At 44.6% G+C, this 14768-nt stretch overlaps 1 protein-coding gene and 1 long non-coding RNA gene across 11 annotated transcripts in view; one reads left to right on the top strand and one right to left on the bottom strand.

The window, feature by feature from the left end:
• Positions 1-14768, bottom strand: part of IKZF1 (IKAROS family zinc finger 1) — a 96615-nt gene that overhangs the window by 38228 nt on the left and 43619 nt on the right. The window lies entirely within an intron of this gene.
• The window catches only part of LOC116836620 (uncharacterized), a 33140-nt gene continuing 19047 nt past the window's right edge, over positions 676-14768 (top strand). The window contains exons 1-2 of the long non-coding RNA XR_004376502.2: positions 676-1269; positions 7052-7127. This is a non-coding gene — a long non-coding RNA (uncharacterized LOC116836620). The remainder of the gene's footprint in view (positions 1270-7051; positions 7128-14768) is intronic.

Genomic DNA, 14768 nt, shown 5'->3' with positions numbered 1-14768 from the left:
TAACAGAATAGGCCGACTTCCCTTCACAGCCACCTGTTTGTGAGTCGTTTACTGTACCACAAATTTCAAAATGGCAAAGAGCCGCCTATGGATGAAACTGCAGGTACTTCATAATAATTGGGCAGCTGCTCAGACTCAGCTAGTTCTCAGATGAATTTTAAAAGGAAAAAGGAAAAAAGAAGAAGAAGAGTTAGCACTAGGATCCACCAATGCCTTGAGGCCCCCTGCAACTGCAGCAAACTGGGCATGTGGGATAAGGATGCATCCTTCTGAAGTAAACTCAGCCACTCCCTCTACTCAAGGTTCCTAGACAATCAGCCTTTGGAATCAACTTGTTCCCTACCCCAATTTTGGCTTTTACTCAAATATACATGATTCCAGACACACAGGCTCCTTCAGATAAGCTATCTCCAACAGGACAACCACTCTGGTGAGCTACACCCATCTCGTGATCTGAGGCTGCCATTTCCTTCCACTGCAAATGCAAACCTGAGCTAGAGTTCACAGAAGAAGCACGTCAGTGTGATAGTTGATGGGCAAAATATCCCTGCTTCCACATTCTCTCAATGGATGAATAAAATTGCCCTTCGCTTATTGTGTCATGCAACCAGATTGGCATTTGCTTGTGGAATTGTAATTATAGCACACAAGTAGGTGCATAGTGAATGCAGTGAGTGGACATAAAAAGCCACACCTCTCTGTATGTCCACAAAAGGGGTCTCTGTTCCTCCAGGACTGTGTGGATTTATGCACAGCCTCCTATTAACATCTGATTATCCAAGAAATCCCCACCACACCAAGAAGAGAAAGTGCCAAAGAATTCTGTTGCGGCAATGTAGGTGACCTGGTAAAGTCCAACAAAAGCGGATGAGGGCTAGGAGGTGGGAAACTATTTTGCAGATAGAACAATGATCAGACCTAAGGTCCCAATTAAAAAAGGTACTTAGGCATGTGAGTATTCCTATTTAAATCTATTAAGCATGCATCCAACTTTCAGCATGTGAAGTACTTTGCTGAAGCAGGGCCTAACTAGTTAGGTTCTAGAGGGCTTTATAACCAGTTCAATGGGCCTGATCTGCACAGCTCTGCTCTGGATCTAAACTAGGAGGGTGTTTGAATCCAAGCAGTTTATCTGTCGCCTGTTGGGTGTTCACCAGAAGTATCAATAAAATTATGCACTGTGGAAGGAAGAAAAGTTTTATCAGACAGAGACATTGATCAAGTGCCATCTTATAGGTGCTAACAGACCCGAGATTTGTAAGAGACAAGGTAGGTGATATAATATCTTTATTGGACCAATTTCTGTTGGGGAGACAGACAAGATTTTAAGCTTACACAAAGCTCTTCTTCAGCTCTGGGAAAGGTACTCAGAGTGTCCCAGCTAAATACAAGATTGAACAGATGGTTTAGCGTAGGTAGTTAGCACACCTTCTAAGAGACCACTCAAGGTGAGCTTTCTAAGGCTTGGTCTACACCAGTGGCTCTCAACCTTTCTAAACTATTATACCCCTTTCAGGAGTCTGATTTGTCTTGCGCACTCGCAACTTTCACCTCACTTAAAAACTACTTGCTTACAAAATCAGACATAAAAATATAAAAGGGTCACAGACACTACTAAAGAAAAATTGCTTATTTTCTCATTTTTGCCATATAATTATAAAATAAATCAATTGGAATACAAACATCGTACTTACATTTCAGTGTACAGTATATGCAGCAGTATAAACAAGTCATTGTCTGTATAAACTTCTAGTTTGTACTGACTTTACTAGTGCTTTTTTATGTAGGTGTAGCATGGTGGTCACCCCACTCCTGTCCTGAGGGGGTTAAAGCAGACCTGGAGAGGGCTGTGGTGGAGAAATGCTAGGCTGATTGGGGGAAGCAGTCACAGCTGGCCCTATAAGAGGGCTGAGGGCCAGAGACTGAAAGACACACGCTCTCTAGCTTCCTAGAGAGAGAAGAACTTGGCTGCCTGGGAAGCTGAGGAGGGTATCTAGGGTGGAGGAGTGCTGGGGAATGGCAGAGGGAGCTGGGGAACTCCAGCCTAGCAAAGCCCCAGGCTGCAGGCCGAGTTAAGGGCCCACAAAAGGGTACTAGGGCTGCAGAGGGGCAGCCCAGAAACACGCAGAGGCAGCTAGTCCAACCCCTCTTGTCGATGATGAGCGGTTTACAGACTGCCGTCTGCCCCAGCGAGCGGGGGGCTAAATGGAGACTGGCAGTAGCCACTGAGGCAAGATGGGGATAGGGGGTTGGGAGGGGAGACCTAGAGTGCAGGAGTACTGTGGTCGGCAGTACTGGGTAAAGGGCACCGGGTCTTGGAGGGACACGGGGGCCAGTGGCAGGTAAGACACCAGCCTGCAGAGGGCACTCTGGGCTGGAAGAGCTAATTCCCTGGATGACCAGCAGGAGGCACCATGCCAGTGAGTCCTCACCCCACCACAGTAGGCTTTTGCAAACTAGATGAATATCTAGATGAGTTGATGGACCCCCTGATGTTCCCAACACATACGCCTGGTTGAGAACCACTGGTCTACACTACAGGGTTAGGTCGATGTAAGGCAGCATACGTCAACCTAATTGTGTCAGTATCTACACTAGAATGCTGCTTCTGCTGAAGTAAGTGGCCTGCTACACTGACATAATACCGCCATGTGAAGCATAGTCAGTGTGGTTAGAGCATGCATCAGACACTGTGTTACTTAGATCAGCATATTGACTGTCAGTCCCAGATGACAGACTCATGCTGCCCTCCCCCCGGCCCGGTGCTGACGATTGAGGTGCGGCAGCCATGAGCCCCATAAGTACAGCTGAGGCTGTCAGCCCCAGGGCAGCGGCCGGGCTCCAGCTGTCAGTGCCCCACAATGCCCCACTTCAGTGGATGGAAGCGCTCCAGGTAAGGACGTGCACTGCTGACAGACTGAGCATAGTGTGGACATGAACCACCGCTTTACTTACTGTGTTACAACTTAACTTAAATCGACTGAATTTTGTATTGTAGATGTCCCCTAAGACTGGTAGCAAAGGCTCATGCTTTTAGTACAGGAACTCCAGGTTTGATTCTCCCTAACAGTGACCCACTCAGGGGCACAGTGTTGCACAAATGCAGTTCCTTGCCTCCTTTGTTTCTATCTGAATTTATTTTGCAGGCACATTAAAGAATAAGAAAATAACACAAGGGCATTTAGTATGAATTTTTAAATAACGCAAGTCACAATATATAATAAAAGTGATATGAAATCATTGTCAGATATGAAAATATTCCAAGCAGATATAGGTGCATCGGTGTGTATGCATATGGTTAAGGGGACGTGCTGATGTGAAGCTGCTTTCTGCAAAGAATTTACTGATACAGAACCCCCTGGCTTTTGTTGCACCAACAGTTTTCCAAAAGAAGCAGAACTTGATACATATCACAGTTTAAGAGCTTGGTAAACTTGAAATGCTATAGCAACACAGCTGCTAGAGCACTTCAGTGTACACACTATCTATGCTGACAGGAGGGGTTCTCCTGTGAGTGTAGGTAATCCACCTGTGAGAGGTGCTAACTAGGTCGACAGAAGAACTCTTCTGTCAGCCTAGCACTGTCTACCACCAGGGGATAGGTCCATTTAATTATATTGCTCAGGGGGTTGGACTGAGCAACCTAGTGGCTTGACCTAATTTTTTGCTGCAGACCATGCCTAACATCAATAATGACCTCTCCTGATAGGGGAGGCATCCACTCTCTCTCAAATCCTTCCTCCAAGAACACTTCAGGGAAATTTATTAGTGTTGATCTGCTCTCTAGGATGTGCTGTTTTTAAACAACAAACAACAACAACAACATCTACTGCCTTGCTGTGTGTGGATTCCACTTTCTGATTTAGGAGTGTGGCAACACCAGAGAGTTTTGCAATCACAAAGAGAGCACTTAGTATTGCAATAAAGGGCTGACTGGTGTGGGACCAGTCTTTGGAGAAGAGGGGAGGTTCACTGAGGTAAGGAATTGACAGTGGGGCCCAGAGAAAACTACCAAGCTGGAGAGACAGGTGGGTTCCTAAACAAAGCATTGTAGTTATGCATGTAAAAGCTCACTGCCTAGTTACCAGAATAGGCTGGAGAGAGTCCTAGCCAAAGGAAGGGCACAATGAGATGGGGATCCAGGAACCCAACCAGTGGAATAAGGCTACATACTGGTGGTCAGGCATATATAAGTGATGTGAAGCGTAGTTAGGGGAGAGAATTTAAGCTCACTGAAAAAAACCTCTGTGAAATCCCTGTACATGCTGGATATATCAAGAATGATCGTTTATAAGATAAACATGGTTTAGGTGGAAAGAGATATATTAATTAAAGACACTGTATTAATTACCCCCTGCAAAAAGAAGGTAAACATTTTCAGTGCTCGAACTCAATCAACAATTTACATGTCTTGAGCGACTTCCATGGACCTATGCAGATTTGCATTAGCCCCTAAATGGAACTGATCTCTTTGAATACCAATTTGCATATTTAAAGCGATATAACCTCACTACAAAGCAGACTCCTTTTTCTCCTCTGTTGGCAGAATAGCAGCACAGCATAGAACTATTACCAGCGATTCTTCAGCTGTCATGGTGATACATTGTACTGTATGTTAAAAGACTGCTGATGGTTCCCCAGCTGTCTTAAAGATTGGCCTAAAATGAGATCTACCATCTGCATTTTGGTTTGTGGGTGTGTCTTTATTAATCCCATCATCCCTCTGCACTGCCTGTGTGTTCTGCTCTTGAGAACTGGTCATAGATTGAAATAGACAAGAATCTTGCCACCCAATCTCTTGTAGACAAGTCACCGAACAGAGAAATTGACTTTTTCTAATGTTCTAGGCCTCATTTTGTGGAAATGATACATTTTTTCCTCCCTCTTTCCTAGGGTTAGATCATTTGGAAAAATAATTCTGAGTTAGGTTAAGTTTCAGGTCTATGAGGATTTGTCTATGCTGAAAAAAAAACAAAAACAAAAAACATGGCAGCAAGTCTTAGATCATGAGTCAACTGATTTGGGTTTGTGGGTTTCACGCTACGGGGCTGAAAACAGCTGTGCAGAAGTTCCTGCTTGGGGTGGAAATATGCTTGGGCAAGGGGGATGCATCTCAGAGCCTGACTCAACTGACCCAGGCTCTGAGACTTGCTGCTATGGATTTAGTGGTTTTTTTGCAGCATAGACAAGCCCTTAGTCATGACGGTATCCCTTTGCCATGTTAGACACTTTTGTCTGACTCTTTTGATGCGTTTTCTTCTCAGAGATTAGAGCCAATAGGAGAATTGTGATAATAGTTTACCAAATCACCAGTGCAGCCAACTGTTGTGATGAAATCTAGATCTTTGGGTAGGACACCTAAAACTATTACACTGAAGTCTTGTATCAGCTTTTTGGATCTCACTGATGGAGATAGCCCTTGAAGGAAGTCTCTTTACAAAATTATTCCTTCCCCCTTGTGTATTGCAGCCAATCAGTTGCTAGTGTGGGGATCGTATGTCTGGTATTGTGGCCAAGGAAAATGTCCACTATGTGCTAAAAGTAATTGGGTGTTCTGAACAGTGATGGGAGAATCTCAAAGGGCTCACTGGTTTGGACCAAGTTGGAAACATCTTACTTAGCCTACATTTATCCCAACCTTTTAAAGTCTCTCTTTTTATCTCACTTTCCCATCCTCTTTTCCACATCCCCAACTTCTTTATCCTCATCCAAGTGAAAAAACAAATCCTTCCTTTCCCTGGACACAGTCAGATCCCAGCCATTATTGGGACTGGGGGGAGGAAGTCTCTGAAGTAATTTTCTCTTCTGTGCTGCATCCAACAGCTCTAACCAAACGTTGCCTGTTGCAGCTTTCCTTAGGTCTGAGATACCTGAGAACACAATGCTAAGACAACCCCAGAATTTGTGGGAGTTTAAGATAACAGCTGATCCAGCAGAGTGTCACAACTCCTGTAACCCCGAGCGACTCACAATCAATTTAAAAAAAGACAGAAGTTCAGAAATGCCACCCACCTGCCTCAACGGCTGGGGGAACTTAATGACGCCAGTAGTGAAAGGGGACAGTCCCAGCAGTGAAGGAGGGAGACACTTACTCAGGGATGCCTAGCAGCTTCTTCACCCTCTAGCACCCATTGGCAGTTGAGGGGGAGTGGTGCTGAGTGTCATTATTCCTCAGCTCCCAGGAGGGGTGCCTCTTTTGGCTCTGTTCCAACATCCCCTCCTGAACCAGGAATGGAAATCCGGTCTGAAAGATGCTGCGTGTCTAACCAATCTCCTGTTTAGGGGGCAGAAGGGAATTTTTTCTTCCATGAGGCAATTAGCGGAGGACTGGGGAGTTTTTCACCTTTCTTGCAGCACCTTCAAGCCACTGTAGGTTAAGTAGGAGCGTGCTTGGTACCTAAGCTGAGGTGGTAATTCATCATAACTTGCAGCCGGCTTCCAGTGGGAGAATGAGATAAAAGACATTGAATTATGGTGATGGGCCTTGGTTTCATGGAATAGGGTGATACTTTGTGGCCCTCGCAGGCTGAGGTCCCCACCCTTCTATACCCTCTTTCCCCTTCACGGGGGGATGGTGGTGGTAGGACTCAGAACCAGGAGAGTCCTGGGGGGTAGGCTAAGGACAGCCCATCCCAAGTTATGGATTATATAGTAGGGCCCTATAACCCCCACATTGGAACCACTTAAATACCTGCTATAGGGAAATTCCTCATTTCACCGCTGTGTCCACATCAAAGGGGGTTCTTGAACTGCAGGGGACATTACAGAGTTGTAACAAAAAGGAAGAGACAGTTGCAGGTCAGTAATCACTTCAGGTGAGATGAACTGTTATGACCTCAGCTGTGATTGACATAAAATAGATTTGAGATTTGGGCCTGTTCTAAATTTTCCTTCCATCTGTTAGCACTAAAATTAGATGTATACTTCTAGAATTTGTTGGGCACTTTTACTGAGCTGTGCTGTTAAGTAATGTCAGTGTACTATGGATTTTTTTGTTGATTTAACTAATACAGTGCTGTCTTAGCACTGAATTTTGTTCCTTTTATTGCAGGCCATAAGAAAGTCTCAGTTTGGCACCACGGACCTCACATTTCTGTTAGCAGGTACACTGCTGCCTCACACAGCAGGTATGTGGTAAGACACTCATGCATTGGAGAGTACAGTACCTATAGGAAAAAGCTGGTGCTTAAAGAAAACTCCTGTCACTCAGGTGTCATACCAGACACCAGCAGGACAGGAGTTTACCGTCAAATTGACCAAGCTGATGATTTTAAGTGACAATCTATAATTTGAGCTTTTTGAGCCTCATTCTGATTTCACAGACAGCAGTTTGACTCCACTGACACCAACTCCTGATTTACACTGGTACAAGCGAGATCAGAATCAAGTCTCTTCACACCTGGTGTAAAGTGGTATAACTCAACTGAGGTCTGCCCTGTAGTGCTGAACACCTCTCCCCAATAGTGTGCATGGCAAGTGGAAGACAGATAGCACGGGCTTGGCCAGGCATAGTGAATGGTATTCCCCTTTCACTGATGCCAACATCAATTAAGAGTAACTCAATTGAAGTCGGATCAGATCTAGAATGGCAATGTCGGTGCAAGCTTCCCTGTTCTGCTCTTCAAATGCACGTGAGTCATGACTTGCAACTTTCAAGCTAATCAAATCCTGAACTTCTTTTCAGTTAAGACGGACAGTCACACTGAACTAGACCAAATAGTGCAGTGGTTTTGTGTTAGAATAGGAGGAGGAGACAGAAACACTCGTTCTCACTTTTGAGCAAATGCCTCAATCCAACTCCCACTGAAATCAATGAAAAGGATTATGTCTACTTCAATGGAAGCTGGAGCGGGCCCTAAATAAGGTTCTGAATTCAGGATTCTAGATGTCAAAGGCTAGTGTGCTAACCCACTGAAACTCAGTCCTGATTTAGAAACAGAAAAATATCAGCAGTACTTGCTGAGGAATGGACAAGAAGGAGAGCCATGTGCTCAGTAGTGACCACTCTAATTATGCAGCCAATTTTACTTTTAATAATTTCTAGAAAGGAAGCCAAGATCACACACTTTATACGATACTTAACAAAAACGATCATTATTTTCAGAGTGCCAGCATCTTAAATTATAATGATTTTTATCTACACACAAGAGAGGTTAACTAACGCACCACGGACAACTCTCTGTCGGTAGCAGTAAACAAATACCTCCAAGAAATCCCCATTTGACAAACTGGTCCTCATAAATACCACCCCATATTTAGTGGCTTTATAGATTTTAAGGCCAGAAGGGACCAATTATGATCTGGTCTGTCCTTCTGCATAACACAGGCCATAGAATTCCACCCAGTAAGTCCTGCATCGAGACCATAATTTCTGGTTGGGCCATAGTATCTTCTAGAAAGCCACTCAGTCTTGATTTAGAGGCTTCAAGTGATTGAATATCTACTACAGCCTAGGTAAGCTGTTCCAGTGGTTAATTACCATCTCTGCTAAAAATTTGCACCTTATTTCTAGTTTGAATTTGTCTAACTTCAGCTTTCGCTCCTTTGTTCAAGCCTAATCCGTTGCTTTTTATTTGCTCACCTACCCCTAGAAGAAAACATTTTTAAAAGCGATTAGTGATTTTGGGTGCCTCCATCTCTGGGTGCCCATCTTGAGACACTTTTAAGGGTCCTGATTTTCAGAAAGTGCTGAGCACCCATGCTCTGAAAAACAGGCCCTTTCAAGTTCAGCATCCAAAAATGAACACCAAAAATCACCAGTTACTTCTGAAAATTGTGGCCATGCCCTTTTCATATGTGTGCATGTGCATGCATGCACTCTGGTAGCTTCTCACACGTTTTATCTATCCTAACCTATAGGTGGCCCATGAAGAGCTAAACTATATTCTGAGACAAGTATCCCTGACTTCTGCAACAGACTAAAACTTCTACAGGCTGAACCAGTTTCATTCCACATTCAAAACTGGAGGGTGTCTAATTAATTAAATAGGAAAATGAGTAATCCAGTCAGTATAGCAGCCCTTGTGTTATTGACTCAGTCTTAATTTCAATTTTTTTGATGCATGTTTTAAACATGCTGCTGATTTTTGGACTTACAACAGAGAGGGGACTGCATCATACACTATGTCCACGTTTATGGCGGTGTGTAGAGCACAGGTATAAATAGCAAGGTAGATGGTGAGACACAGGCAAGTAGAGAAAGCACTACATGCTTTGACCCCTACAGTGTATACACTACACAGCTCTCTACATGCCCAAGCCTCGCCTCCCATGTCTACACTGGTATTTTTAAGCAGTGCAGTGTCTTGCTGCCTCTCTGCTGCCAGAGCCTTCCCCCTCCCTCTTCCCCACATTGAAAGGCTCTGGCAGGGACATGCAATGGGGAAAGGGTCCAGCAATGGGGAAGCTTCAGGGAAAGGCTCCAGGAAAGGCTTTCCCCACTAACTTCCCACGAACTGAGCCTTCGCTGCAGCGTGTAGCTACACATGCAGTGCCTGTACTCTACATGCCGCTGTAGGTGTAGACATAGTCATAGACATTGTCAGGGGATAAGCTGGAGGGTTTATCAGTTGGGTAGTGGTTAGTTGGTGTTTTTGGCACCTGGAAAGGAGTGGTAGGCATCTTGGGAATTTGTGATATACACATTACATGGGTTGTTCTGCTAATATGATCAGCAGGGAAACAGGTAACATTATTAACAGGTATTGTCCTCTTTAGGGTTCAGAGTCCACAACCAGAGCTTTTTCAGACATTGCTTCCAATTTTGCAGCTGCAGGAGCCTCTGTGTGGTCATGCTCCATTGCTGAATAGCATGGAATACAAGCTGCTTTGCGGTGGCTGAAGGTATTTTTTTTTTTTTTTTTTTTTTTTTTTTTTTTTAAACACAGCTTTGATTTCAATGGGACTTAGGCTTCTAAATCAACATAGGTGCTTTTGAAAATCCCACCCTGAGAACGCCACAGAACTTGAGCCCCCTAGGGAATCAGGATCTCTCTACTTCTACTACAGCTGAGGCATATCACAGCTTCCCCCTTGTCGGGTTTAACAGGAAACCTCCAGCTACTGTTCCTCTAACTGCTCCCACAAACACACAGAGCAGTCTGAACATGTTACCTATTTCCTCCAACACCACACTTATATGTCCCCTTAGCTGCCCTCTTCCTCCCTGTGAGTCATGGAACAGAAGTTTGGAGCAAGTTCTCAGGGCATATATCCAGGCAGCCCAGCTGAAAGGCTTCAGAAGGCCCTCATGTGTAATATCTGCTTAAAGCAACCCTGCAAATACCTTTCTGAAGTGGATGGGGGCAGTACACATCTCTTGGGGCAAGCGTTTCTGGCTGCCTGCAGTCTCAGGAAGACCACACCACCATTTACATTCACCACCCTTTTAAAGGGTTCACTTCACAAACATGAAGTCTGGATCTGTACTCTTATCTTTAGGAGAAAAACAAAGCCCAGATTCTGCAGCAAATCCTTTGGCCGAGGAACCACTTAATGCAGAGGCCCCTGGTCACAGCGAGACCTAGAAAGTGACAATGTTCCTCACAATACAGTACAAGAGTTGTACACATTGTTGGGGGTCTCACAGCTGCCTGGCAAATTAAGCAGGACTGAATGTGTCGGATACTTACTGCAGCCAGTTTAGCCTTTACTGTGGGTCTAGGCCAGTGGTTCTCAAACTTTTGTACTGGAGACTCCTTTCACATGGCAAGACTGAGTGCGACCCCTCCTTTATAAATTAAAAACACTTTTTAATATATTTAACACTATTATAAATGCTGGAGGCAAAGCAGGGTTTGGGGTGGAGGCTGACAACTCGCAATCCGCCACATAATAACCTAGTGACCCCCTGAGGGGTCCCGACCCCCAGTTTGAGAACCCCAGGTCTAGACCAATACAGCTTTAATGTAATGGGGTAGATCCTCATCTAGTTAAATCATCAAAACTCAGCTGAAGCCAATGGAACTACAGTAATTCACACCAGCTGAGGAGCTTCCCTAATGTCTTTTTCACCTTCAGACAACATTGAAACAAATACATTAAAAGCCGCCATCACAACCCCCTGCCCAAGAACCTCTAGGTTTGGACAATCAGTCTCCCCTGCTTACAGGTCTCTTTCTTCCCTCTCCACTGCCCCACCCTTCATCTCCACACTCCAGGAGGTGAAACTGAATACCAGCAATTGTGACTCTGCAGTTTGTGTGTCATATTGTAACTAGGTTTCCACATCCTCCTTGCACTGTTGTAAAAGCACTCGAAGAGGAAGAAGTGCAAATAATGAAATATAGGAATGCAGGAAAAGAGGAAGCAGCAGAGACACAGCAGCCCAACCGAAATGCTAAGAATTATGGAGAAGTGACAGAAAGGGAAGCACAGACCAGGAATTGCAGTCGGTGGCTTAGCAAAAAAATAACAAACACAACAACAACAAAAAAATAGGCTTGGCTTTTCTGCCTCTAAATCAACCTTTTTACTTAAGATTCCTGTTTGGCTTTCTCTGGCTTTAGTTTTTTCATTTTAAGGCAGTTACCAAATTGTGAAACTTCTGCACACAGATGGACTTACCCAAACAATAGGTATTGATATAATGGGGCATTGTAAAAATCTTCAAATGAGGGGGAAGAACAATGTAAGGAAGGCATAACAAGAAGGGATAGAGAGAAACTCAAAAGAAAATAGCTTAGAATGTCTAGTTTAAATTTTTCCAAGGGTGAGAAGGGTTGATTAGACAATGGGTTCATTTGCTGGAGCTGGCCATTGAGGAGATGGTAGTGGAGGGGTTTAGGAGACTAGATAAATACTGAAAGGATTGGCCTATTGGGCAATCATGTACTAGTGCCAGCGGATGGAGCAAACAGCTTAGGAAGTCCTTCCAATGAGATAATGTACAATTCTGTCCCACTACTTCAGAATGAAACTTGTTGACAGCAGAAAGGGTTTTAAAATTCGTATGAAGTGTTCTCTCTTCTCCATTTGCAAGCAGAAGAGTCACAAAATAAAATATAAACCTCCTTTACAACCAGATCCAGGAGCCTGTGCTTGGTTTTTATTCTCTCTAGCACCCACTGACTTTAATAGGAGTCTGTCTGACTAAGGATGGAGTAGAACTTCAGCACTTGACTCAGGGTATGTCTACACTATGAAATTAGGTTGAATTTATAGAAGCTGGTTTTTTAGAAATTGTTTTTATACAGTCGATTGTGCGTGTCTCCACACAAAATGCTCTAAGTGCATTAAGTTGGTGGAATATGTCCACAGTACTGAGGCTAGTGTTGACTTCTGGAGTGCTGCACATTGGAATTCTGGGTTTTCTTGTTAATGAAGATATACCTATCTCCTAGAACTGGAAGGGACCCTAAAGGGTCATTGAGTCCAGCCCTCTGCCTGCACAAGCAGGACCAAGTACTGATTTTGCCTCAGATCCCTAACTGGCCCCCTCAAGGATTGAACTCACAACCGTGGGTTTAGCAGGCTAATGCTCAAACCACTGAGTTATTCCTCCCCCCAAATGCCTGAGATCCCAATGCCTGATGGGGCAAAAACAGTGTCACAGGTGGTTCTGGGTACATGTTGTCAGGCCCCCCTCTCCCTCCCTCCGTGAAAGCAATGGCAGACAATGGTTTTGCACCTTTTTTCCTGGGTTACCTGAGCAGATGCCATACCAAGGCAAGCATGGAGCCCACTCAGCTCACCGTCACCATGCGTCTCCTGGGTGCTGGTAGACGTGGGACTGCTTTGCTACACAGCAGCAGCTTATTGCCTTTTGGCAGCAGACAGTGCATTACGATTGGTAACCATTGTCGTCGTACTCTTGAGTGCTCTTTTAGCCGACCTCGGTGGGGTCAGTCAGGGGCACCTGGGCAGACATAGGAGTGACTCAGCCAGGTCACTCCCATTTTCTGTCAAGCACCCAGGAGATGACAATGGCTAGCAGTCGTACTGCACCGTATTCTGGCGAGCAGCCAGGAGATGACGATGGCTAGCAATCACAATGCACCATCTTTTGCCGAGCACCCAGGAGATGACGATGGCTAGCAGTCGTACTGCACTATCTGCTGCCAGCCTAAGATGTAAAAGATAGATGGAATGCATCAAAACAAGAAATTGACCCAATTTGTTTTGTGAGTTCAACAGCCTGCGAAACCCAGGGTTTTGAGTTCAGTCCTTGAGGGGGCCATTCTGTGTGACGGTTGTTTGTGTTTCTCCTTGATGCAAAGCCACCCCCTTTGTTGATTTTAATTCCCTATAAGCCATGCTGTCAGTCGCCCCTCCCTCTGTCAAAGCAACGGCAGACAATTTTTAAGCACCTTTTTTCAGTGCAGAACAAGAAGCTGCAAAAGCAAAACCAGGCGAGGCAGTGACAGCAGCATGGTGACAAGAGTGATGAGGACATAGACTTCTCACAAAGTACCAGCCGGGCAATGTGCCCCGGCAATGTGCATATCATGCTGATGAGCTCTGCATGAGCTCTGCATGGTCACCTGTGCTGATCAGCTCATCACGCTGGCCAAACAGGAAATGAAATCAGAAGTTCGTGGGCCTTTTCCTGTCTACCTGGCCAATGCATCTGTGTTGAGAGCGCTGTCCAAAGTGATCACAATGGAGCACTCTGGGATAGCGCCTGGAGGCCAATACCATTGAATTGCATCCACACTACCCCGAATTCGACCCAGCAAGGCCGATTTCAGCGCTAATACCCTCGTCAGAGGTGGAGTAAAGAAATCGACTTAAAGAGCCCTTTAAATTAAAAAAAAGGGCTTTGTCATGTGGATGGGTCCAGGCTTAAATCAAGGTAACACTGCTACATTCAACCTAAAATTGTAGTGTAGACCCAGCCTAAGGCAAGCTGACTTGCAGATCGCTTTAGGAATATAGTGGTGACACACTACATGTAAATGAAGACAGGACATAGCATGACAGAAGTATGCCAAAAATATATGGGGGCATATTTAGTTACTCTTTACTGGGTAAAAAGCCACCATGCCGGGGCAAGCTTGCTCAAAGCCATCTGTGACCAGCCCTCTATGAGGAGTGAGGAGAAATGGACAGAGCAGATGTAAAGGGGAGAGAAAGGGGGCTGAGCACTGCAGAGCTGGGTCAGAACAAGCTGGTATGAAGTGATCAGGTGGAGGAGGCACAGGATCTATGCTTTCTTGGATCTGATAGCCAAGAACTCCTGCAAAGAGAATGTCAAGAGGCAATGGCTGCATTTCAGTACTACGACATGCCTGTGGGTTGGGAGAATTTCATCTGGTTCCCTCAACTCATGTTTAGTTCCAGTCACAAAGCTAATTGATTCTGGATTTGTACAGGAGGAGGGATGAATTATTAGGTATTAGGTAGGGGAGGGACTTGGAATTTTATCTTATTTCACCTGTTTATTTATCTACTTTGTTCTATATTATGTTATATCAGCTTATTCCTTTAGCCTTTAAGATCAGCTGGAGATCTGACCTATTTCACCTACTCTACAGTGCTTTCTATCCTTATCTTTACCTTATCAGCAACAATAGAAACATCAAAACAACAGAAATTATAACTGTATTGCTGATTTTGTCATATTATCACTACTTATATACTGTCATACTGGCTATTTATTCATGGCATTTTTTGATAGTGATGGCAGATGTGACAAAGCTGAATAGCAAGTAAATAATGCTCTGTGAGAGTGAGAGTGACTTTTACAGGTTTCTGGCAGCTCAATGTCACTTAGAGATTACGAAGGAGGGTTGGTATACCTTTGGGCTTGAGGCATAGGACCAGGCCTG

Source organism: Chelonoidis abingdonii, chromosome 2, assembly GCF_003597395.2.
Source record: "Chelonoidis abingdonii isolate Lonesome George chromosome 2, CheloAbing_2.0, whole genome shotgun sequence".
NCBI classification, from domain to species: domain Eukaryota; kingdom Metazoa; phylum Chordata; order Testudines; family Testudinidae; genus Chelonoidis; species Chelonoidis abingdonii.
Note: the sequence above shows the minus strand (reverse complement) of the source record. Positions and strands in the feature narration are given on the sequence as shown.